This window comes from Camelus ferus, chromosome 6, assembly GCF_009834535.1.
Source record: "Camelus ferus isolate YT-003-E chromosome 6, BCGSAC_Cfer_1.0, whole genome shotgun sequence".
Lineage (NCBI taxonomy): Eukaryota > Metazoa > Chordata > Mammalia > Artiodactyla > Camelidae > Camelus > Camelus ferus.
In genome coordinates, this window is record NC_045701.1 from 67910905 (window position 1) to 67933662 (window position 22758).

General features: G+C 43.9%; 1 long non-coding RNA gene across 2 annotated transcripts; it reads left to right on the forward strand.

Annotated features, from left to right (window-relative positions):
- The first annotated feature begins 1875 nt into the window (after positions 1–1875).
- On the forward strand, positions 1876–20533 carry LOC116664335. Of its 2 annotated transcripts, XR_004320813.1 has the most exons (4): positions 1876–2244; positions 3080–3297; positions 14489–14576; positions 19294–20533. It is a non-coding gene; the product is annotated as an uncharacterized LOC116664335 (long non-coding RNA). The 2 variants fall into 2 exon arrangements; XR_004320812.1 differs by lacking the exon at positions 3080–3297.
- Positions 20534–22758: the final 2225 nt, after the last annotated feature.

The following is a 22758-nucleotide window of genomic DNA, read 5'->3' on the forward strand; positions in this document are numbered from 1 at the left end:
CACACACACACACACACACACACACACACACAAACGTGTAAGAGAATACCTAGCTCACCTGGCATGCAGCCCCCAATGCTGGCAGAGTCACGTGTAAACCCTCAGCACTCTCCTCACTAACACCATCAGGACTCAGAAATGCCTGACCTTCTCTTTTGCTCTATGGCTTCAAAACAAAAGGTGGCGATGAAAGAAGGCCGATGGGAGCTGGTTGCCGCTGTGGAATGTGGGAAGGAGCTGAGTACTGGGAGTGCCTAGGGTGGAGAAAAGACAAAGCAGCTTGTCAAATACAGCCTCCCAAACAGCATCAAAGGAATCACTTTGTGCACGGCAAAGTACTGCTTCTCGATAGTGCCGAGGGTTCATTTTCCACCTCCTCGTGGTGCTCAGTTCTGTGATATTCACAACAGGTGCGCATGGGCGGCTGAGGAGCATTTTGAAATATCAACCCATTCACATTGCTCTTCACTGTGTGTATGCGGAGGTCCAGGGGTAACGTGTTTGAAGGGAGATACTGAATCACTTTTATTTTTACATTTACAGTAATTAGCATTTTTGAGAAACAGTTATTAAAATTGTGTTCACCTGGGATATAATTCCATTTAATTTTTCTAGATCCTTGAAAATCGCAGAACAAATTAGGATGATGATAAAAATAGAAAACATGACCATGGAACTCAGAAAAGAAAAGAGGCTGAAAAGAGAAAATTAATAGACTATCTTTAGAGAAATGGACTGCTACAATTTTTTAAAAAACTGGAAACACTGACGGTGGGCAGGTTTACATGTCAAAGTGCACTCACGCCTCTACGAAAATGGACAGCAGAGTGGATAAACAGCCAACAGTTAAGATACTCAACAAAAATAAGGAAACAGGTGTCTAAGCCTGAAATATTATACGTCTAATGTTGAGCCAAATACAATGACACTCTTGACGGCACTAACAGTGCAATATTTATAGAAAACAATGGGTACTTATAAAGTTTAATCGAAATGATTTTAAAATTTGATGATAGAATGGCCAAAATATGTAGTTTGGATTAAAAAAATAATCCCTTTCTAGGAGGGAGAATTCAAAATGAGATTGCTAATTCATGAATAACAAAGTGAGAAAAGGAGGGGAGGGATAAGTTAGGAATGTGGGATGTGAAGACACTAACTTTGCTATATACAAACGGTAAACAACAAGATCCTACTGTATAGAACAGGGAACTATATTCAATAGCTTGTAGTAACCAGTAACGAAAGAGAATGTATAGTGTGTACGTGAGCATAACTGAATCACCATGCTGTACACCAGAGACTAACACAACACTGTACATCGACTATACTTCATTGAAAAACAAATAAAGATTAGTTGCAATGTGGAATCTGAAAAAAAAAAGTGAGCAAAAACCATACATATAATACATCCAGTTTAACTAGATTGTACTAGGGAGGGACAAAAGTCATGGGGAACAACTAACATTCTTTATAGCTGTCACTGAGCTAATAGGGGAAAACAAAGCAGTGAAGGTTAATGAATGTCTCTAATTTGTTTTGCAAATATCGTTAAAGATAATATTCTTGTTCTAAGGGAAGAACCAAAGAAGTTAAAATTTTAGGCATTCGTTGAAAGCAGAGATCCGCAAACTTTTTATCTAAAGGGCTAGATAGCAAATATTGTGGTCTTTCCAAGCGGGACTGTGCTCCCAATCCTTCCAGATCTTTCAGTCATAAAGGACAGGTTCCTGGATACTACTAGGGTCAGCCTGTCTCAGATGGAAAACATGAGGAAATGCTGAACGAGCTCACAGGATCCCCACCCAGGATGCCCGGCAGGGTTCCTGTTTACACAGGAGCCGCTCGCTGTCTCGGAGACCCTGATCTCAATTTCTCAACATCCTGTTTACCATCTGCCACTGGCACATTATATTGAATAATTCCTTATTGATGCTGCATATTTTCTCTGTGAATTTTTAGGACTTTCATCATTTAACTGGATTCCCACATCTTCTAAGGGATCCAAGCTATTGGACCAACCAAGTTGAGCTTTTGCATTGCAAATTCAGTGCAGAAGAGTATCTTATTTCTTTTAATTTATTTTTTTTAAGGTTTCTCTCTATGGTCCAGCCCATCACCTTCATATTTCTAGAAGAAGGAACATGAAAAGAAAAAGAAAAAAGCCCTTACAACTTCATAGGGGTGTCTATCGCCAACACAGCATGCTGATAATCCTAAAGGAAGCAGACAGCAGCGTTACAGGTAAAACTTTAAGAAGTTGAGACTATATTTTACTCTGTGTTAATAAACAGCTTTGTTATTTCTCTAATAATACATGCAAAGTCTCCTTTGAAGTTATGGAGGGGAGAGTGTGTGTGTTCTTTCCATTTTTATTATTTTTTTAATATACTGATAGGCTGGCCTGAGTTGGGATTGGGTAGAGAACTTCAGAGAGAAAACCTAGAAACCACTCATCTCTTGAAGTTTGCCAGCTGGTCTCCTAGCAACTGGCTTCTGGTTTGAGGCGCCATTGAGCTGTGTGGGGCGGGGCGGGGGGTGGTGTGTGAAGGGGCAGAGATGCGCTTTCCCACTGGATAATGACGTTGTTTGTAATTAATACAGACACTCCATTTAAGCAGCAGTGAAGGAAAGAGGGACAGTTTCCAGAATGAGCTTTTTGGAGTTGCCGTGTCTGCTGTTGGGACAAGAGAAGCAGGGGTGGGTGGGTGGGAACCAGCCTGGAGGAGGCAGGTGAGGAGAGTGAGGCATCAGGGTGAAAATGTAAGGAGGCATTTGCTCTCAGGCATTTGCTCCCACTTACCTCACCCCAGGCTCTGCTAGAGGGGGCATGTTCCACCTCAGCACAGCATTCTCTACTGACACTATAAGCCTGGTTACAAGATCACTTCGGTTTTAAATTAACCACAGAAATCTAGATGTGTGTGTGTGTGTACATCTCCCGATTTACAAATATTTTTGCTCGTTTTTCATTCACTTGAGTCATGTGAGGGCCAAAATTTGAGCCGCAACCCTTTGCTTAACTCTTTTCTAAGCAGTCTTTGCTTTTAAAACCTTTTTTCTTATCCCATTCCTAAAGCCACCGCGCGCCTGCCAGGCTGGATGATGACCTGGGAGTGGGAGAAGCCTCAGAGCCTTTCCAGTCCCACAGCTCCGTCTGTGAGCCCTGCCCCACCAGACACAGGGCGGTTCACCAGAGTAACGTCTGTCCCCCACTATTTTTAATGGCATCAGAGAGTTGAGAAGACTGCAAGGATAAATGGACTAAAATTTCAGAAAGGAGAGGACTGTCTAGAGGTGAGCGGACAGTTGGCTGCCCTTTATTCCCCTGGGTCATTTTCTGATTCTGGGCTGAGCTGAGGACCAGCAGAGGCCATGCTAGGGAGGGGGCAGAGAAATCAGCAAAACTCTCAGGAGTTCTGTGGGGCTGCACTGCTCCAAGCAGGGATTTTAGGAGACTCAAAGACATGGCTAGCTCCCCCATGAAACCTTTCCTGAATCTGAGGCTGTGGGGGTTGACAAGAGTTAGGTGAAAAGTTTTAAAAGGCAGAGTGAAATATCCAATGGTCTGGAGGTGCTGAGGAAACTAAAATGGTCAGGTGGTAGGGAACCGACGACAAGGCAACAGATGAAAGCTGTAGGGAGAGTGGTGCATGGACACTGGGATTCCACAGGCCCCTTTTACTGGGGGTCACATTAATTCCAGAAGCTGCTAGAGGTTTGGCCTCTAAGCCTGCTGCTGAAAGATAGAGAGCTTATGATATTTATGAGAAACTGGGGTGTCACAACTGAAGACTAGAGGGACCTCGACAGATGGCTAGGCTCCCTCTCAAGATGTGCACTAAACTTTGAATCTGTATGAGGTCAGAGCTAAAAAGCTAAGCTGGAAAACCTGTGAAGGGCAGAACTGAATCTCCTGCAGTCTTCAGGGTTAAAGAGACAAAGACCTTCCAGGCTCTAACTGAAGACTCTGAGGGAGTCACACGCCAAGCACCCCAGGAGACAGACAGAGTCTTGTCAAAACTCTTACCAAAATTGCATCCAGGCCCTGATTCAGCTCAATCTCTGATGAACAATCTCCTGCCCAATGCTTAACAGAGGAAATGGGAGAGAGAACATCACCCAGAGCCTTTACAGGTCTTTTATCAAAATGCCTGGCATTCAATAAACAATTACTAAACACATGAAAAGCAAGATCATATCACAGATAACTAAATTTAAAAATTAGACAACAGAAACAAACCCATAGATGGTCCAGATATTAACAGATAAGAACTTTCAGATTGCTATGATTAATATATTCAAGAAAATAGAGGAAAAGATGGACAAAACCGATGACAGAACAGAGAATTTCACCACACATTTGGAATAGAATCTATAAAAAGAATAATCAGATGGACATTCTAGAACTGAAAAATACAATATCTAAAACTGAGAACTCAGTGAATGGGTTCAATGGCAGATTGTGAGCACAATTTACTAACTAGTTGGAGGATAGGATATTAGAAAACATTCAAAACAAATTATACAGAAGAAAAATATGAAAAAATAAGCATTAACAGTGTGACATTTGGGGTAATTGGAGTCTCAGAAGTGAGACAGGAGGGAAGGGGGCAGGGCACAACCATTAAAAGACTGGCAGAGCCATTAGCACCAAGATGGTGAAAGATTCAACTCCTGGTAGACCTCGAGCTTCACTATACGCTTATTGTAATACATTAGCTGCTAAATGGCACTCCCACAGGTGCCATGACAGTTTCAAGTCTGACCATAAAAGGTCAAAAAGTGGGCAATGGCCCAGTTCCTGGGACTCCCAACCCCTTCCCCAAAGGAGCTGGAATAATCCTTTTACTTGTTAGCATATGAAGTTACCAAGCCCAGAAAACTAACAACCTCGCACCTCATGGTCTCTCTCCCTCTCTCTCTCCCCATCTCTCCAGACGGCCCACACTCTGTCTGTGGAGTGTGCATCTTTCTGAATAAATCTACCTTCACTCTACTATGGCTCCCTCTTGAGTTCTTTCCTGCGTGAAGCCAAGGACCCTCACTTGGCAGCGCACGTCCCAGGAGCTCACCTGAGATCCAGGACATGGCCATCCTCTCATGCCCCATTTTTCCTGTGTCAGAAGGAGCAGAGGGAGGGAAAGGACAGAAGCAATATTAAAGGGGTTATGCTTAAAAAGTTTCCCAGACTGATGAAAGACAACATTCCACAGTTCAGAAAGCTCGTGAACCCTAAGCAAGATATATACAAACTCGTGAAGCCCTTCTGTGCTGTTTTTAGGTCCTGGGCTGAGTATGATAATAAATAAGGGCTTAGATTTAGAGAAATAGAAAGATTTACTCCTGGGCATCGACCACCTTCGGTTAGAAAACTGACATATTTCAAGAAACTCGCAATGATTCCCGCCCATTTCCCAGGGCACTTGGGACACTGACACCTCCCTGCTTTGCTGTCGCTTTTCCTCTCTACTTGGAATGCTCCCTCTCACCTACCTGTTGAATCTGTTTATCCTTCAGGACCTGTTGACGTGTGGTGCTTGTCTGTGCTCCTCCTTTCAGGGCAGAGGGGAGGGAACACCTGCTCTCTTCACCGGGAGGGAACAGTGTCACAGGAGCACCTCTGGCCCCTCTCTCTTCCTCTTGGCTGTGTCTCCGGAGGGAAGGAGGCACAGTTTACCTGGCTGGAGAGTTAGACACCCTCCCCCACAGTTACAGTTCTCTATTTCACAAGGCTGATGGGTTCAAATGACTCCCCACAGATGGTCTTCCTCACTCTTCCACATTCAACCTGTGGGATGCAGGTCACAGTTCAGCCTGAAGCTGGCTAAGAGTCTGCCCTGCTCACCTGATTTTCCTATGAACTCCCTGTGTGCAATTCCTGAAGTTTAGACAACAGGAGACACATGGGGAAGATTTTTTTTTCGCTTGTAGACCCAAGCCTCATTCTTGAATCCGGTTTTACATGCACTATTTTCCTCCCTACTTCTTAATTTTCCTCCCTATTTCTCAATTGGTTAGAACTCCAAGGGGATGAATGAGGTTTATTATCACCCTTAAAACCCTATTAAGGTACATCTCAAAAGCTATACCTTGTCGTAAGCCTTTCTCATCTCTTCCAGGAGGAATACACTGCTCTCTGAATGGCTCTGAAGCAGTCGATAAAAACAGCACCACATTGCGTGGTACTTATTTCTGCACCTAGATGCACCTCCCCGCTAGGCGCAGGCTCTCTGAGGCAGGTACCAGGTCTGATTTCTTCCTATCTCCTAGCTCAGCATCTGGTACCTCCTCAACACTCAACATCTGCTTAAGGAAGGGACTCTGGAACTTCACCAAATATTACTACATGAGAATTGCCAATGTTAGCAAAGCATTCTTTGCCCTGGGTTCACCTTTATTAATTCAGAGTAGCCAGGTACGAGCTGTTTTAAAAAGGTTAACTCTTACATGACAACCGTTTTCTTCTCTAACTGCCAATGTTTTAAATTATTTTTTACCTTTCTGAATGAAACTCTTCCATCCATACATAAATATATAACTTTATTATATTATTTCTCTGCTCTTTGAAGTAGAGTATCTTGAACATAGTATAATGTTTCCACGTCTCAGGACCATGATTCAGGGCAGGAACTTCGTTTCTATAGAGCAATAAACTCCCAGGTGGCTGTTGAGATAGAAGTTTCTTTGCATCTGCGTGAAGTGATGGCTGTGATTTTCAAGTTCAGGGTTTTTCACCTTCTCCTTTTCTTTTATCTGATGCTTATGGTCTCTGACTGGGGCTTACCTCCAACAACCAATTAGCTGTGGAGTCCACAGACATCTGGCAGGTTCCTGCTCCAAGGCCCCTGTTGCTGCCCTTTAAAGATAACAAAAAACATTCCTTTCTTAATACTTACCTGCTTTAGCTGAACTCACTACTCTAGACAGTGATCAACCTTACAGTGGAAGCCTAGCCACCAGGACTGGTCACAACCCTCTACCAAAATCCCTAGCCCTACCCCTCCAAGACCCACTCTCTTCCCTGTTACTGCAACATCAACCAATCAGAGAACTGTGCACAAGCCGATCACGCCCCCGGTGATGCCCTTTGTGTCCGATGTCCCATAAGCACAAGGAGTTAAGTTACCCTCCCTCATAAAAGACCTCAGCACCCTCTCATCTGTGCCCGCTGTTGCCTATAGCAGCATATCTAATAAACTCTTTGCTATCTTCCTCCTTTGTCTCTGGAAAATTCTTTGACTGTCCACGTACCAGCCCACCGACTCCCACAACATTAGCTACTTCTAGTCTTGTGGCGGCTAGAAAACCAGGTAGCTAGGACTGTCATAACCATGTGTTTAAAAAAGTATAAAAAGATTCTGAGTGAGAAGCTCGAAGCTCTTAAAAGAATCAAGAGCCTGGCTTTAGAGCAGAGGCCTGACAGCCACAGTGATGTATGTGCTGGGTGATTCCTGTTCTGTCATCCTTATGCTTGGATCAGGGGCTGCGGGGTGGGGATGAGCAGCTACAGCAAGAATCACAAGAGACAGTGAAACTCCCAGCTCTGGAGGAGGCTGATTTCTTAAAGAGACAGCAAGCATAGGGGCGGGGTGGGGGGAGCAGGGACTGTGAAAAGACAGCTGTTGAAACCAGAGAAAAATCTGATTTGTTGTGCTTTCACTGATGAGCTCACACTTAGCAGCGACTCAATTAATTTACCTTAAACACCTTTAAATACAGCACAACAGTATAGTTCAGCACCGTGAGCGGAGCCATCAGCCTTTCCAGAATGAGCTGCCTTAGGAATTAAGAGAGAGTCCTCTAGGGGATTTCACACAGGGGGTACTTGGCTTGTTTTGCAAAGCACAACTTTAATAGCGCTTCTCACTAATTACTAGGGAAATGACGTATCAGCTTTGGAATCATTTGAGTAGTTTTGGCCAACATCAAATACATACAGATGTTGACTCCATCCCCAAAGCGGATTATACATGCTTTGGGAAAGCTGTGTGCAGGCAGTTCCTATCAACAGTGTTACACACAGAGCAGAAGAAGTAAGAGAAGAACATAACGGGACTTTATTTCTCCCTTGTATTTATATCAAAAATGGTTTTTGTTTCATATAAAACCATCACTGTAGTTTCCTTTGGGTTTTTATTGACAACTTATTGAGAAGTGTAGCTTGCTGTGTTTTTATTTGAGAGGAATCACTCCCTTGTGAGTCCCTCTTAGTTATACAAATATAAAGAAGGCCTCAGGAATCTAGACTTAGGCATAACAAGATTCCAGAGTTTTTTGAGGGTCCTAGAGAAAGCTACCTTATGCCCTGTTGTGCAGAGTTGATTTCCAAGGAGGAAATGAACTGAGGCACTAGTCCTTGTGTTTGCCTTCTTCCTTCCTTCCTTTCTTTTTTTTTAAACATCTTTATTGAGATAGAATTCTCATACCTATGACTTAGTCTGCTTGAGCTGCTGTAACAATATAGGTGGGTGGCTTAAATAACAGACATGCATTTCTCACAAGTCTAGAGGCTGGAGGTCCAAGATCAAGGTGCTAGTGGATTTCACTGTTGGGGAGGGCCTCTTCCTGACTTGTAGACAGCACCTCCTCGCTGTGCTCACATGGCCTTTCCTCAGTGCATGTGGGTGGAGAGAGGATCTCTCTGTCTTCCTATTAGGGCACTAGTCCCATCCTGAGGGCCCCACCCTCATAACGTAATCTAAACCTAATTATCTCCCAAAGGACAGACCTCCAAATACCATTATGTTGGGGTTTATAGCTTCAACATATCACTCTTGGGGGACACAAACATTCAGCCCATACTATGCAATTCATCCATCTGAAGTATGCAATTCAATCAATTCTCAGACATGCACAACCATCGCCACAGTCAACCGTGGAACATTTTTCGCATCTCAGAAAGAAACCCCATACTCCTTAGATATCACCCCATTCTTCTCCTCGTCCCCAGCCCTAAGCAACCACGAATCTACTTTCTGTCTCTACAGACTTGCCTATTCTGTACATTTCACGTGAATGGAATCATGTACTATGTGGTCACTGGTGCTGAAAGGGAGCAGGGCCCTGAGGGCACCTCCCCCAACCCTGCTTCTTGTTCATAGAAAAACGGAAGTCTCCCAGGCCCCCCTGAGTCCTCAGGCGCAAGCAGATGATTAGGACAAGCCTGCAGGCACTGGGCATGGCGACGAGTCTGACCACCTATCTCAACCATTAACTGAGATTACTCCCCCATTTCCCTTTAGAACGTTCATGACTGAACAGAATCTATGGAGATTTTTTTTTTTTTTAGTGGGGGCAGTGGAGGGGGAAAATGCTGGGTCCACCAGATTGCCTGCATTCTGGTTAATAGCAGTTTTCCCTTTTGTTACCAAGGCTGTTGCCCCCAGGATCATACCACTGCCCCTCCCTTGACTAGAAACCAATTATTCTTACCTAAGTCTCAGGAGGCATCTGCAGAGAAGGAAAAAAAAAAACAACTCGTTAGAACCAACAGAGTCCCCCTTTTCTGCTCTGGATGCTCAGTGCCACACAACATTTAAACCCATTTCTTTCTTCCTTGCCTGCCCTAAACCTGGCCGCACAGGGGACCACTATTTTCTTTGAAAAACTTATAAATTGCCCTTACTCTGTCATGCCTTGTCCTCAAGTGTCAAAATGATGGAGACCCAGTCTCACCCTGGTGCACTGACACCGCAGTCAGGTAGACCCCATGACTGGGGTCCATGTCATCTGTGGCTTTAAAGCTTTTCCATGTCTTCCAGCAGGTGGACTGGGACTTGCTCTTTGGACTATGTTACCCCAAACATACATATAATTTGGGGGCACGACACTTTGCCCTTCCCAGTTTGTACCTCCCTTCTTCATTTCGTTTTTCTTAGCGGCCACGGGAGGAACTTCATTGCATGTTTTTCAACAACTCTCTAGCGACACTGCCCAGACTACTGAGAAAACTGCCTGGACTCTTAGCCGACTCCAGTCTCAACTTGACTCTCTGGCAGCTGTGGTTTTACAAAATCATAGAGCCCTAGGTCTCCTCACCCCAAGCCTGGGAGGGACCTGTGTCTTTCTAAGGGAAAAATGCTGTTTTAATTACTACCAATCAGGCCAGGTAGAGGAAGAGATCAGAAGTCTATAAGAGCAGGCAGAAAACATCAGAAAACAGGGTGAAGAACTCAGCGGGCAAATGCCCAGTGTCTTACCTTGGTCATCGCCCTCCCTAGGCCCTGCCCTAATTATTCGCTTAGCCCTGATTACTAGGCCATTTTAATTCAAGTACTTTCCCACTTCATTTCAAATCATCTCCAGCAGTTTCAAAATAAGGTTCTGCTGCTACATGGATGGAAGCCTATCCCAGGGTCAGATTACCTAGATTTAGAAAAGATACAGGGAGACTTCTACTCTGGTAGGCAGGCCCACACCCCTGAACAGCAGGAAGAAGCTATGGAAGTTAGAGACCTCCGTCCACGTTCCCAAGAAGATTCTTGAGTATGAAGTCTCTCTGGGGGGAGGTGAGAGAGGTGGTTAGGCAGGCGTCCTGACCCTGGCTGATTAACAACAAGGGGAAGGAAGTGCCCAGCTGATGAAAAGGTGGGACATTTCTCTTAATACAAAGTAAAAAAAAAAAAAAAAAAAAAAAAGCCAGTACTTTAGAAAAGTTATAGCCAGAAAACCATGTGATGGGAAGTGTATTTATTTGATGGTAAGGCTATTCAGAAAGAAATTGTGCATTGAGACCAATTGCATGCATCTCTAACTGTAAATTCAAACTAAGCATTTGAATTGTTTTGATTCAACCACTGTTAAAAAAGTTAAAAAGTTTAAAAATTTATAACACAATGCCTCTAGGTCTCTATCCTCTAAAACACAGTGTTAGTGCTCAGCGTCCCGAGATTGGGATGCTAGTGCTCAACAAGCAAGATCATCCACTGAATGACCCCAGAGGTCTCTGCAGGTTGCCTGGCAACAAGACACCTGGGATCAGCATAAGGAACTGCACGCAGTCTCGATTTTCTACAAGACCTCCAGCTGCTGTCAGCACAGGTCTGCCATCTCCCTGGACAGGTGGAGCTTACGCTCAGATTCTTTTCTCCTGTTTATGAGGTTACTGTCCAGCTGCCCTATAAAAATGCAGAGCAGCAGAGGGAAAGTTTCCAGGTGAAGCCAAGGGTAAGGTGTATCCATTTGTGCCCTGGCTTCTGGCTTTTCGTTGGGATAGTGAGAGCTTAGGGGGTGCCCCATGTCTCCTCTTACTTTCTGCTTGTAAGTTTACCCCCCAATTCTGCCTTGTATCTACACCTTATCGCAGGTAGTGTGTTCTTTCATCCACATTCCACAGATGATGCTCAACATGGGGTACATATAGCTTCTTCTGCTTACTGCCATTTTGAAACCGTCGAAGGGGTCAGTTAGGTAATTTTGGGCGTAGGAGACATGGCTCCTGGGGGCAATCACAGGCCACCTGGCTGACCTGGGGTTGTCAGTGACCATGTGGTCAGAGGTTTATGCCCATGGATTGCAGGACCCATAGAGTTGTGGTTCAAACATAAAAGAGAGGTAACAGAAGACAAAGCTGCCCATAATTCGATCCCTTTCTGGAAATTCTTCTGAGCTCTAAGAAAAAGAAGGAAGAGACAAAAGAGATCTTTCCTAGGCCACTGTCAGAGGGACTGGGTTATCCTAACCACTTAGATCTGAAATCTATTAAAATGCAGTATAGCAACCAGGGTCATTTTGTGGAGAATCAACAGAAGTGTGAGCCAGGCTCCCTTCATCACTACCACTGCTGCCCTGCCATTATTGGGTGGGAGGGAAAAAATAAGACTGAAATGCAAAAAATTTGCAAGGTATAGAAGGATTGATGATATTAAAATGGATTCCTTTGGTAGGGAGTGCTTGATTCCTGGAAGAAGGAAGGAGAAGGTGGAGGATGAAGGCAACACAGGGGAAAGACCTGTATGGAGATTCATCCTCTGTCTCTAACTTCCTTTCTTTCTCCCCACTCCCTTGCAGTCTCTGTTTTTCACACCTCCAACCCCTCTCTAGCTGCCATTCTCCCATTCCAGAATTGCTATAAATTTCCTAAGCAGAGTGTTTTAATTCTCCATCCCTCATCCCATTTTTATAAATGGATTAAATTACTGTTATACACAAAGGGCCAAAGAGTCCAGGTGATGAAGACAAAGTGCAAAGGAATAAACTAAAGAATCTTAAAAATTCCCCTGCGGGGACATAGATAAGAGTTGAGCAAATTGGAAAAGACAAAATATTTCTGTATAAGAAAATTAAAAATGTCAGTTTTACCTAAGATAATTTATGCTACAATTCTGGTTAAAAAAGAAATAGTAACTGGGTATTATTGAGAAATGGGCAAGCTGGTGACCAAGTTCACAGGAAAAAATAAGTAGGTAATGGAGCCAGGCAAACTCCACCCCAATCCCCTCGAGGGAAACGGAAGAAAGCAGATAAACAGAAAGGTTTCTGTAAGGCTTGGCCTGAACGTGACTCACACCTGTTGTGCTTCATTCAAATTGGCAAGAACAAATCACCCGGCCAGACCTTAGATGCTTGGGGGCTGGGAACGCTGTGGCTCCCAGTAGCAACACGGGCTAGGGAAGGGGAATGCATTGCCTTGTTTATTTCTTACAGTGACTTCTTATTATGCCTATTTTAGACACCTCCCTGAGCCTTAGGGAGGGTAAGGAACTTTTCCCAATTCCCAATTAGTAATTGTCAGGGCTGGGAATTAAATCGGGCAGCAAAGTATCCCAAACCTAAGCTCTCTTCTCCCCAGCAGGTTGAACTCTAGAGCGGGAAGGGAACTTAGAGATGACTTGAGTTGCACCCTAGACGGTGAAATGCTCGCAGGCTTCTCCCGGACCTCGCCTGGGGCCTCTGCTCAATGACATGTGTTGCCGGCCTGACGAATGGACTGTCAGATTCTCCTCAGGATGAGCAGACGGAGGCCCCAGGCCTCTGAATGACGTGCCCGAGGTCCTCTCCCAGTTAATGGCAGGATGGGGATGAGCCCCGTGTCAGTTTATCTCTCTGTCATCTAAGCCACCCTGCCATGGTCCTCATCTCTCCTCCATGTGAACTGGTCCCATCCATGAAACCCCTCCTGTCAGAGGGCAAGTTCTTTATTCTTCATGACGAGGGTTAAATGTGACCCATGGGCAGTTTCACAAGTAGTGATAGCTTCACAGAAAAGTCTGGCTTCTCACCTTAAGTCCTTCACTTTTACTTACTTATTTTTATTTATTTAGGGTTATTTATTTATATATATTTAGGTTTATTTATATTTTTATTTTATGGAGGTACTGAGGATTGAACCCAGGACCTCCTGCATGCCAAGCATGCACACTGCCACTGAATGATACCCTCCCCCCACTTCACCTCACTTCTGAAGCTTGACCAGCTACGCTTCCTTCTTGATAACCTCCATTCGAGACAAGAACAAAGTTTTTTCTGGCTTCCCTCCCTCCTGGGATTCAGTTTGGAAATTGCCGTTTCCCCCTCCAAGCTCCTCACATCTGGGACTGGTTTCTCTCTCCGCCGCTTCTCTCCAAAGCTGGACTCAAACTGTCATTTCCTTGCACTCCTAATCTGAGGCCATATCCACCTTGGGGTTAATTTCCAAATCCCCCCTGCCGAGTAACTAACCTTTGCCATCCCTGGTAGTCACCGGGAAGAATCTGGCCTTGGTCCAGCCTTGGGTCACATCTGCTCTGCACGGATGACACTTGAACTTTCCTGCACTGCCTAACCCGCTATCAGTAAACTTCTCACCTGTGGCTTATTTGAAACATATCTTACAGACACACACACCCGCTTCCTATTTATGTGGGTTTGTGCTTACCTGCCCCTGAAGACAGATACAGTTACAACACCCCTACATTCAGAGGGTTAATCATCACAGAAGACTGGAGAGCCCGGATCTGTCCTTGGAGCTGACTTCACTTTTGCCTGTTGGGAATGACTCTCCTGGAGGACAGGAGGGAGTAGGTTGATATCAATTATTTAGATAGAAGAATCAATCCAAACCAAATCAAACCAAACCAGCTCATAACCTGAGGCATGGAGAACTCTAATTAAAACCTCTTTGAAGAGAATCTTGAGAGGTAATTATCTTGCTAAGTCATCTCCATTTAAAGTGGCCTCTAACGTAGGAAAATTGTCTGAATTGGCCAACAGCCCTTACATTTCATATGGATGAAAAAAAAGTCATGAGATAAATAAATATGATTCCTCCAACTCATATGACACTGAAAATAATATCTTTCATTACAAGTAATATTATGTGATGTCTTGAGCCTCTGGAGTTGGACATTAGGTAATATAATTATCAGCGTTTATCCGCATTCACCTCTGTGTACTCAAATCTTATTTCAGAGAAAAATAATGTAAAGCCAATTAATCACAATATAAACAGGCCATAAAGGGTTCTTGATAAACCAGCAACAAACACTATAACTCTTATTGCTCACAGTCACATCTTTAAGCTGAGCCCTGAAAACAAACGGCAGCACTGAAAGGACTAACCTCTGCTAAAGACCCAGGCTCTCTTTCTACCAAAGGTAAGTTTGGGGGCCACGTAAGCCCCCAAATCTTTGGATTTCTTCCTGTTTACATCCTAAGCCTCCTGACTGTTCCTCATCCCAGGAAGGAAAGGAAAGTCAGATGTTCCCCTGGGCAGGAAGCTGGAGTGTGAAGTTCTTCCAAAGGGAGCTGTCAGGGAGGAGCAGAGAAGATGGAGAAGGTGGAAATCAAAGGAGTTCACCAGGGCTGTGTCCAAGACACGGTGGACGTGCCAACAACCTGTCGTCTCTCTGGAGGACAACCTCTGGGCTGCAGCTCAGGTATAAGGGACCAAGGAGAAGAGGCAGAGAAGCAGGACGTATGAGGGGTCTAGCACACGGCCTGGGAACAGCAGCTGAGGAGGGACAGATCGCATGTGTGGGGCCAGCTTTGAACACAGCAGTCAGAGCACAGTGAAGAGGTACTCTATTGGGTACCTTGGAGAGAGATGCAGGAACGGAGGCAGAGCAAACGCTGGCAGTAGGGAGAAGCATCTTAGCTGCAGTAAAATAGTGGGTGGAGAAGCCTTTTATAAAAGAGTGGTGTAGCTGTATTCTTGGGTTTCTAGAAACTCCTTGGACAAGCAAGTGCAGTGGGGTGATGGTTTTCATTCCCATAACTCCCCTTGGTTTCTACCCTCCAGCTAGCATCAGTCAGGTTTTGTTCTCAGGGCAGAGTTGTCAGAGTGAAGGGCAAAGGGCAAGTAAAAACCTACACATTTCTTGGGTTTTGGATCTCCAAATGCACTTCTACATTTCCAATTGGGAGCAAACTCAACTTCCGAGTACCAAAGCCAAATAGGTACTATTCGGTACCCATACACAAAGGCTCGGGAAGGAAGCCTGATGCTGTAACAGGCGGTCCTCCTGTCCTAAGCCTGCTCAAGGGTGAGAGTTGGGGAGGAAGATGCGAGTCAAGGTGCTGGCATGTGGCCTTGTGCTCTTGCCCTGCCCCTCCTGTCTGGGGGCTGAGTCTAGGGGAAACACCGTTTGATGGTTATGAATCTAGGAGCAGAGAGGACGTGTGTCTTGCTGTCCATCTGGTGCTCTCTTGGCCTCACAAATGTGTTGGTGGGGGCAGGTAAGGCTGGGATGGTGGCAGGACACGGAGGGCTGGATGCTGGCCAGCCCTGACAACCCAGTGGCTCACAGAGGGGGGGGCAGGCAGCTCAGAAGTACGTTTCCTTGTGCAGGAGACAAAGGGATGGAGGCAGAGCTAGCAACAGAAATGGGAGTGGTAAGATGCCAAAGGCTGTTCAGCTCTGCAGGAGTCTGAGTGCGGGGGACAGAAGTTAAAACCCTCTGGGGATTTACGGTTTTCAGCCCACTTCTCCTCCCGGGATCAGGAATTCCACAAGTTTATCTGTTCAGTTGCTTGTTAGTTTGCCTCACTATTATTTCAGCTATTCATTTGTTTTCGTTGTTTCCAGCACCTACTCCATGTCTAGTTTAAATCTTGTTTCAGCTACTGAGCCAGCTCTTTCCAGCTTTAAGGAATGTCCCCTTGTCTCACCCTGGGAAATGGTGGTCAGTTCTGAGCTGCTCTGCCCAGACTCTTTATTGTTTTGGATACTCTGATCAGACTGAATTTCAGCCTGAAAGGTAAAGTTTTTAGAAATCTGAATTAAACCTTTGTGCTGACACACCGAAGAGAAGGGGTAAACATTTTCCCTCCCTTTCAAGTTTTCTAAAGCTATGGAGTTATTTCACTTACCAAAGGATAGGAAGGAACATCTGATTTTCAGAAGTATAAGACATTTAAACTCTTACCTTTCAGGAGGGCAAACATTTAACTTCTTTGTGGATCTTAAGGTCACATAGGCTTGGAGATAATTCCAACTTCCCTTTAACTCCAGGCCCCTTGACTTCTTCTTGGTCCTGAGCCTTTGGGGCAAATAAGGTGATGGCGATGTTCCAAGCATATCTGAGGAATAAGGACTCGATAAATGTTGGAAACTCAGTGAGTAAGCCTTAGAAATGTAAGTGGTCTAGGGACAAAATTGTAACTGTCCTCGGAGGCTGTTAAGAGCTGCTTTCTTCAACTCCTTTTAGTCTTAGGGTTTTCTGGGGGAAGGATGGGTGGTAAGTGGATTTATGGACCATACCTTGGGTAGATAATCAACCTTGATACTTCTAGAAGAATCCACTTACATAGCACTAGCCACTGCAGACATCCAGCCTGCTGTGTGTAGAATACAATACCGGGTTATTTTCCATACCTTTTTGGAGTATGTATTTTCAATTCATATTTCCTTACTGTAAAAAAAAAAAAGACAAGTGACGGAGGTATTTTGCGGTCTGTGGATATCTGGGCTGGTTACTGCAGTGTTTGGAGCAACAGGAATGAAGCCAAGGGTTGAGTTCATACTTCAGCCTGTTAGCGTTAATGTCTGACCACAAATTGTTCTCCTTATGTGACTTGCGTTGGTCACGAGGACTGACTGAGAAGTACAGCTGGCTCAGTGCACATCTATCACCCCCGGAGGGAGGTAATGCCAAGCGCATGCTGACAGCTCATCCCAGGGAGCAACAAATGGCTTCCTTTCCGGTTGTGTTGAAAGCCGAAGGTTTTTCTGATTATGAAAAGATGCTTTTGCTCTGATGTGAGGAGAGGGGGAAAAAGTGAGACATTGCAAAGACCCTTTTCCTGCTGAGATGAAACCGAGGAGAGGCTGCAAGCTGAGAGGGCATATGTGGTCTCTGGCTCTAGAGCTGGGGTAGCAGAAAGACACCTTCCTTTCATTATAAGGGTGATAACAGATTCAGAAAGGACATATAAAAGCCTCCAAGGTCATGGGCTTTGTCTGAGAGGAAAGAAGAGCTAATGAAGGAAGCCACAAAGAGGTGGCAAAGGAACCAAGAAGAAATGAGTCTGTCAAGAGCAATTTACCATCTGCTTTTGTTATGCACAAGACAATTAGGTGACATCTAAGGCTGCGTCCTTCAAGGGCAGTCGTAAACAACAAAGTTTCTCCTGGCGTCTGTAGTAGGTTCACAGTGAATTTGGTCAGTGTCTTATTTGCAACTCAGCTGGTAAACGATGAGCCTGGTCTGGCAATTTGCTCTCTGGGCTTTGAGAAATTTGTGAAGATAATTGGTAAACTGAAGAATGATGCTCAGAGAATAGTTGGTGACAGCTAAGGCAAAAAGTCTCTGGGGAGTCTGAGACTCACCCTGAGCAAATCCACACATTTAATTTTGGTGTATCTGTTCCAAGGGGAGCTGACCCAAGGGACTGACCCCCAGTAAGCCAATGTATAAGAGGCAGATGCAAAAGCCTAAGTGACAATTCATTAATTTGCAGCAAGAAACATAACCGTTGACATACTGTGTCAACTGGTCAGCATGTGGACTGTCTGCAGGGATGGGAAACTTCAGCGCCTATGGGGCCAGGCAGGTAAAGAGGCGAAGCGGCCAGCTGTGAGGCGAAAAGGAGGCATGGAAGTTATGCTGAACAGGGGACCCTATTCCCTTTCTAAAATATGCAGCCTGTATGATCTCCACCCAATTGTTGCTGTTCAGGGGGTGGTGTGTCCAGAACTTCTGATTTCTTAGAAGGTGAGATCCAGAGTTATAAATTTTCTGATTTATAAATATTAGAATTAATTTTTTTAAGTTTTAAAAACCATTGTCCAAGCCAAACATGCCTACACACTTCTCATTTGCAACTGCTCCTTAAATTATAACCAGAAGGCTGCTTTGAGAGCCGACTTCAGGACAAGGGAGTCAGTTGGTGGAGCTCAGCGTTCAGCATCATCAAACTGTAAAAGCTCGATGTATCTGTCTCTGTTCTGCACCTACTGGGAAGGGTTGGAATCTCCTCTGGTCCAGATACACAGTCACATCTGCATCGGCTTCAAAGGTTTCATTAAAACCATCCCCCACCCTTCCCCCCCACTAGCAACACTTTCTTTCTGTACACTCTGGTGTTTGCCAGCTAAGACTCCACCTTTTGGTATATCTTCTTGGATGGCAGTCTCACTCCCCAGTTAGATTTTACCAATCCCCTGTTTGGACCTAAGGATTCAGGGGCATTTTGTCCAAAGTGGATACACAATCTTATCCATTAGGAATTGATTTTTCTTGTTTAATTTTCCAAAGGAAACAATGACAATATTAATAGCCTTCCTTCATTCAGCCAGCGTTATCGAGCTCCTGCACTGAACCGGACACTGAGCTGGGCGTTAGGGTTGCATTAGCAAACAAGAGAGAACTCGACGACCTCACATTCTAAACATTGACAACATTTATCAAGATCTTCCGATGTACCAGGCTCTGTGGGAGACATTTTATGTAATTATCTCATTCAGTCTTCAGGCCAACTCTAAAGCCAGTATTATAATTATTTCTATTTTATGGTTAAGAAATTGTGGCTAATCAAAATCTACTGACCCCACCTCCACTATCCAGAGAGGCACCACGAGCCCCCATCTGTCAACCTCAGTGTCTCCCTAGGGACTGATGACTCAGTCTTTCCCGCATAATGCTGTCCTGGGACTGGACTTGGTGGGTGGGAGGTGGGCTGGCTTTTGTGATGAGAATTCCACCCATGTGTTGAAGGCCTTCCCAATTCAAGAGTCCTTAATAATCATTTAAAAGAGATACCATTTTCTGGGTGCTTACTTTGTGCTAGGCTCCATGCTGAGCACTTTGCATGTGTTAATTAAATCTTCAAAGCTATCATACAAAGTAGGTAGTATTACACTTTTTTTTACAGATGACGCTCTGAGAAGTCAATAACCTGCCCAAAGTTACACAGAGGGTCACTGCACATCCCGGGGCGGGACACTGACATCACGGACCACGTGATGATGCTGAGAAGTGGCCCAGAACAAATACAGTGAGATTGCAACACAGTGAAGGGCCTGGTGGAGGGGAAAGAGAATTCCAGGAGGGATTGAAGAGAAACCCCTGAGGAAGTAGGAGATGCCACTTACATACGGGAACAACCTCTCCAGCATCATAATTTTGCCCACCTGGTCAATCCTACCCATTGGAAGAGCTGGCTCAGCTAATAACTGGCCAAAAAGACAAGCAACTGGTTGCTTTACCTATAAGGTAATCAGAGTCTTGTAAAACTGTTGGATTTGTTCAACTTCTTTGATCTGACCAATCTGGGAATGGAATTGACAGGTTTTTTTGACATTCTGTGGACAAGGCAGAATAAACAACTAGGATCTAAAAAGTCTGTGTCAAGATATGGTTAAGAAGAGTCAGAGTGTTTTGTAGATCATGAGGCTTTCCTTGTTTATGGTTTGTCCTATTGTCCTCGCTGGGTTTGAGGAAGGAAACATTTCCCTAAGTTTTAAAAATAAATAAGTCAGTAGGATGCTATCAAAAGCCATAAACTAAAAGAGTCCTTGGAGAACAGCCCAACACGACTGTTGTCAAGGTGTGGCCGCCTTCCTGAGCAACCCGTCAAATCCTCAGCATGTCAATGGATTGCAAATGGAACAAGCAGTCCTGGAATTCTAGAATATTAGATCTGAAAGGGGCTTTAGGGGCCAGCTAGGCCATCTCCCTTATTTTATAAATGAGGAAAAATTTAAGGACCAAAGAGACAGAGTGACTTACCCAAGGTCACACAGCCAATGATGGAGGAACATTAGAATGAAGCCTTCCTGAAGCTCCTGCACATCCAGAGCAATGTTTCTGCCTCCCTGAGGATTACTTAAAGCTATTTAGGGGTTTTAAAATAAATAGTTGAGTTAGCAATGTTACAAATTCAAAAACCTATTTTTCTCTATACTTTTACATTAATTTATGTCTTACATTTTTATTTATCAAATAGCCCTATTTAACCCAGTTAATAAAATTCTTTTAAATCTATTAAACATTATTATAAAGGTAATATGTTCCATTTTCATTTTTAAATGTCTGAACTATAAACAACTTTCCTAAATACTTACACAACACTAACATAGCTAATAAATCTCGTAAAATTATCAGTGACTATCGATCTTAAATGCTCCAGTAAAGTTGTAAAAAAATTCTCTTAATACCTATGAATTTAAAAATTACAATCTAAAATTAACTACTCTACCTTACTTTTCAAATTGGAATCACAAGGCAGGGTTTCATTTCATGACATTCCAAATTCTCTTAAACATTTTAGACACTTTAAGCATCAAATCTACACAGATTGTCCCAATGTTCACAAAATCTGTTCTTAAACTTAAAAGTATTAATTCTATGGAATTGATGTACTTAGCCATTTCCTTACATCTAAATCTTCCCCAGGGGTAAAGGAAGCCATTATTCTATCCCCAGGTTGAGGTTATCATTTCAATGGGCTGAAGTTGCCAATGAAGGGCCATGAGGGATTTGGCTGTGACGAGCGTTCTAGGGTGTCAGGGATGCAGGGGAGTCATCTCTGGATATGCAGTACATTTTGAACCCTTTTATTTTATTTCCCTACTCCCCCCCCCCCCCTTTAAAAACTGAAGTACAGTCAGTTACAATGTGTCAATCTCTGGTGTACAGCACAATGTCTCAGTCATGCATATACACACATACATTCATTTTTGTATTCTTTTTCATTAAAGGTTATTAGAAGACATTGAATCATTTTGAACCCTTCTAAAATTGTTGCACCAGTGGAGTGGCCTTGCAGCCCAGGTTCTCTGGTTCTCTCTTTTGACTTATATCTTCATTCCTTTTCCACTCTGCAAGCTAGACAAAATGTGGTCTATATATATAATGGAATATTATCCAGTCTTAAAAAGGAAGGAAATCAAGTCATACGGTATAGCGCAGAGGAACCTTGAAGATAGCATGCCAAGTGAAATAAGCCAGTCATAGAAAGATGAATACTGTATACTTTCACTTATCCAGGTTACATACAGCAGTCAAATTCATAGAGACAGAACTATACACTTAAAAATGGTTAAGATTGTTTAAAAAGAAAGGAGGAGGAGGAGAAAGAGGAGAAGATATGAGATCAGATCAAATGCTGTCAACCCTGCATCACCTTCAGGGTAGACTCCAGGTAGGACTGAGTGGTAGAAACACTCAGATTGGTCGGGGAGAGCGGGAGCATTTCTCCTGGCCCAGCTACAAGCCTCTCAGAGAAACCCCACTGTCACATGGACCCTGAGCAATAGAAAAGAATGTTTTGCAACTTGATTGGATTCTGCTGATCTGTTTATGGCCTTATTGTGTTCTGAAGCTTTCCCCTTTCTTCCTGTTTCTGCTCACCCAGGTATCTCAGAGCTTTGTCTGGTTCTGTGGTCATTTAATCCAATGACACCCCAGAGGTCTTTCTATCACACAGCCTTCTCCTGTAACGTGGTGGTCAGCCTCTGGGCAGGATCTAGGAGTGGCTGCAGCCTTCTCTTCCCTCGCTTCCAGGAAAAATACCCACCAAATGCTAATTGCCTTATAGATCTCTGAGGCAGGGCTCAATTCTCCCCAGGGAGCTAGTCCCCCAGTTGGATACAGCCAGCCTATGGTAGCAGTATTCTTATATGAAAGTGATTCTAATAAAAAGCTTTTTAAGATAATCAGATTTCAGATGTCTCTTAATACTGCATGTAAATATAAAATTTTGTGGGTTTGTTTAGGTGGTTTTAAAACAAAATAAAGTAAAAAGTTACATGATATGCCCAAATTTTACTTTAGAGGGTCCTGGGACCCCCAAAACTCATTGGGAGTCATGTTTCAGAGAAGCAGAAACTCAGATATTACAGGAAGCCCAAATGGCTTCTGGTAAGGAGCAATCTACTCTGTATATCAAGATGCTGTAAACAGAGAAAGCAAGCAAAGATTTCAAATCAAAACTCACTTCGAATCACAGGTGTCGATTCGCAGCTGAGCTGCTTTTCTCAGGAGCACAGGCCCAGGTTCGGGGCAGCCAGAGATGGATGGTTAAATAAGGCTTGGTGATTCTCCAGCACGTCACTGGATTTACCTGAATTTATTTTCTGAATATATGATAGGCGTCTATATGTGTGTGCATATATATGTGCATATCTTTCAAATTAAACAACTTACACAGTTCTTTTAGTTTTTGTTTATTTACAAAAATATTTAGCCGAGTTCACCAAAATTTCTGTGTGTGGGCAGCACATGTTGCAAAGTTCTCCTACTCTGGTAAAATCCAGCCTGTGGATGGGATTAATTTCATCCATCAGTATTGGCCCATGTGATGTTAAAAAACAAAACAAAACAAACAAAAAACTTA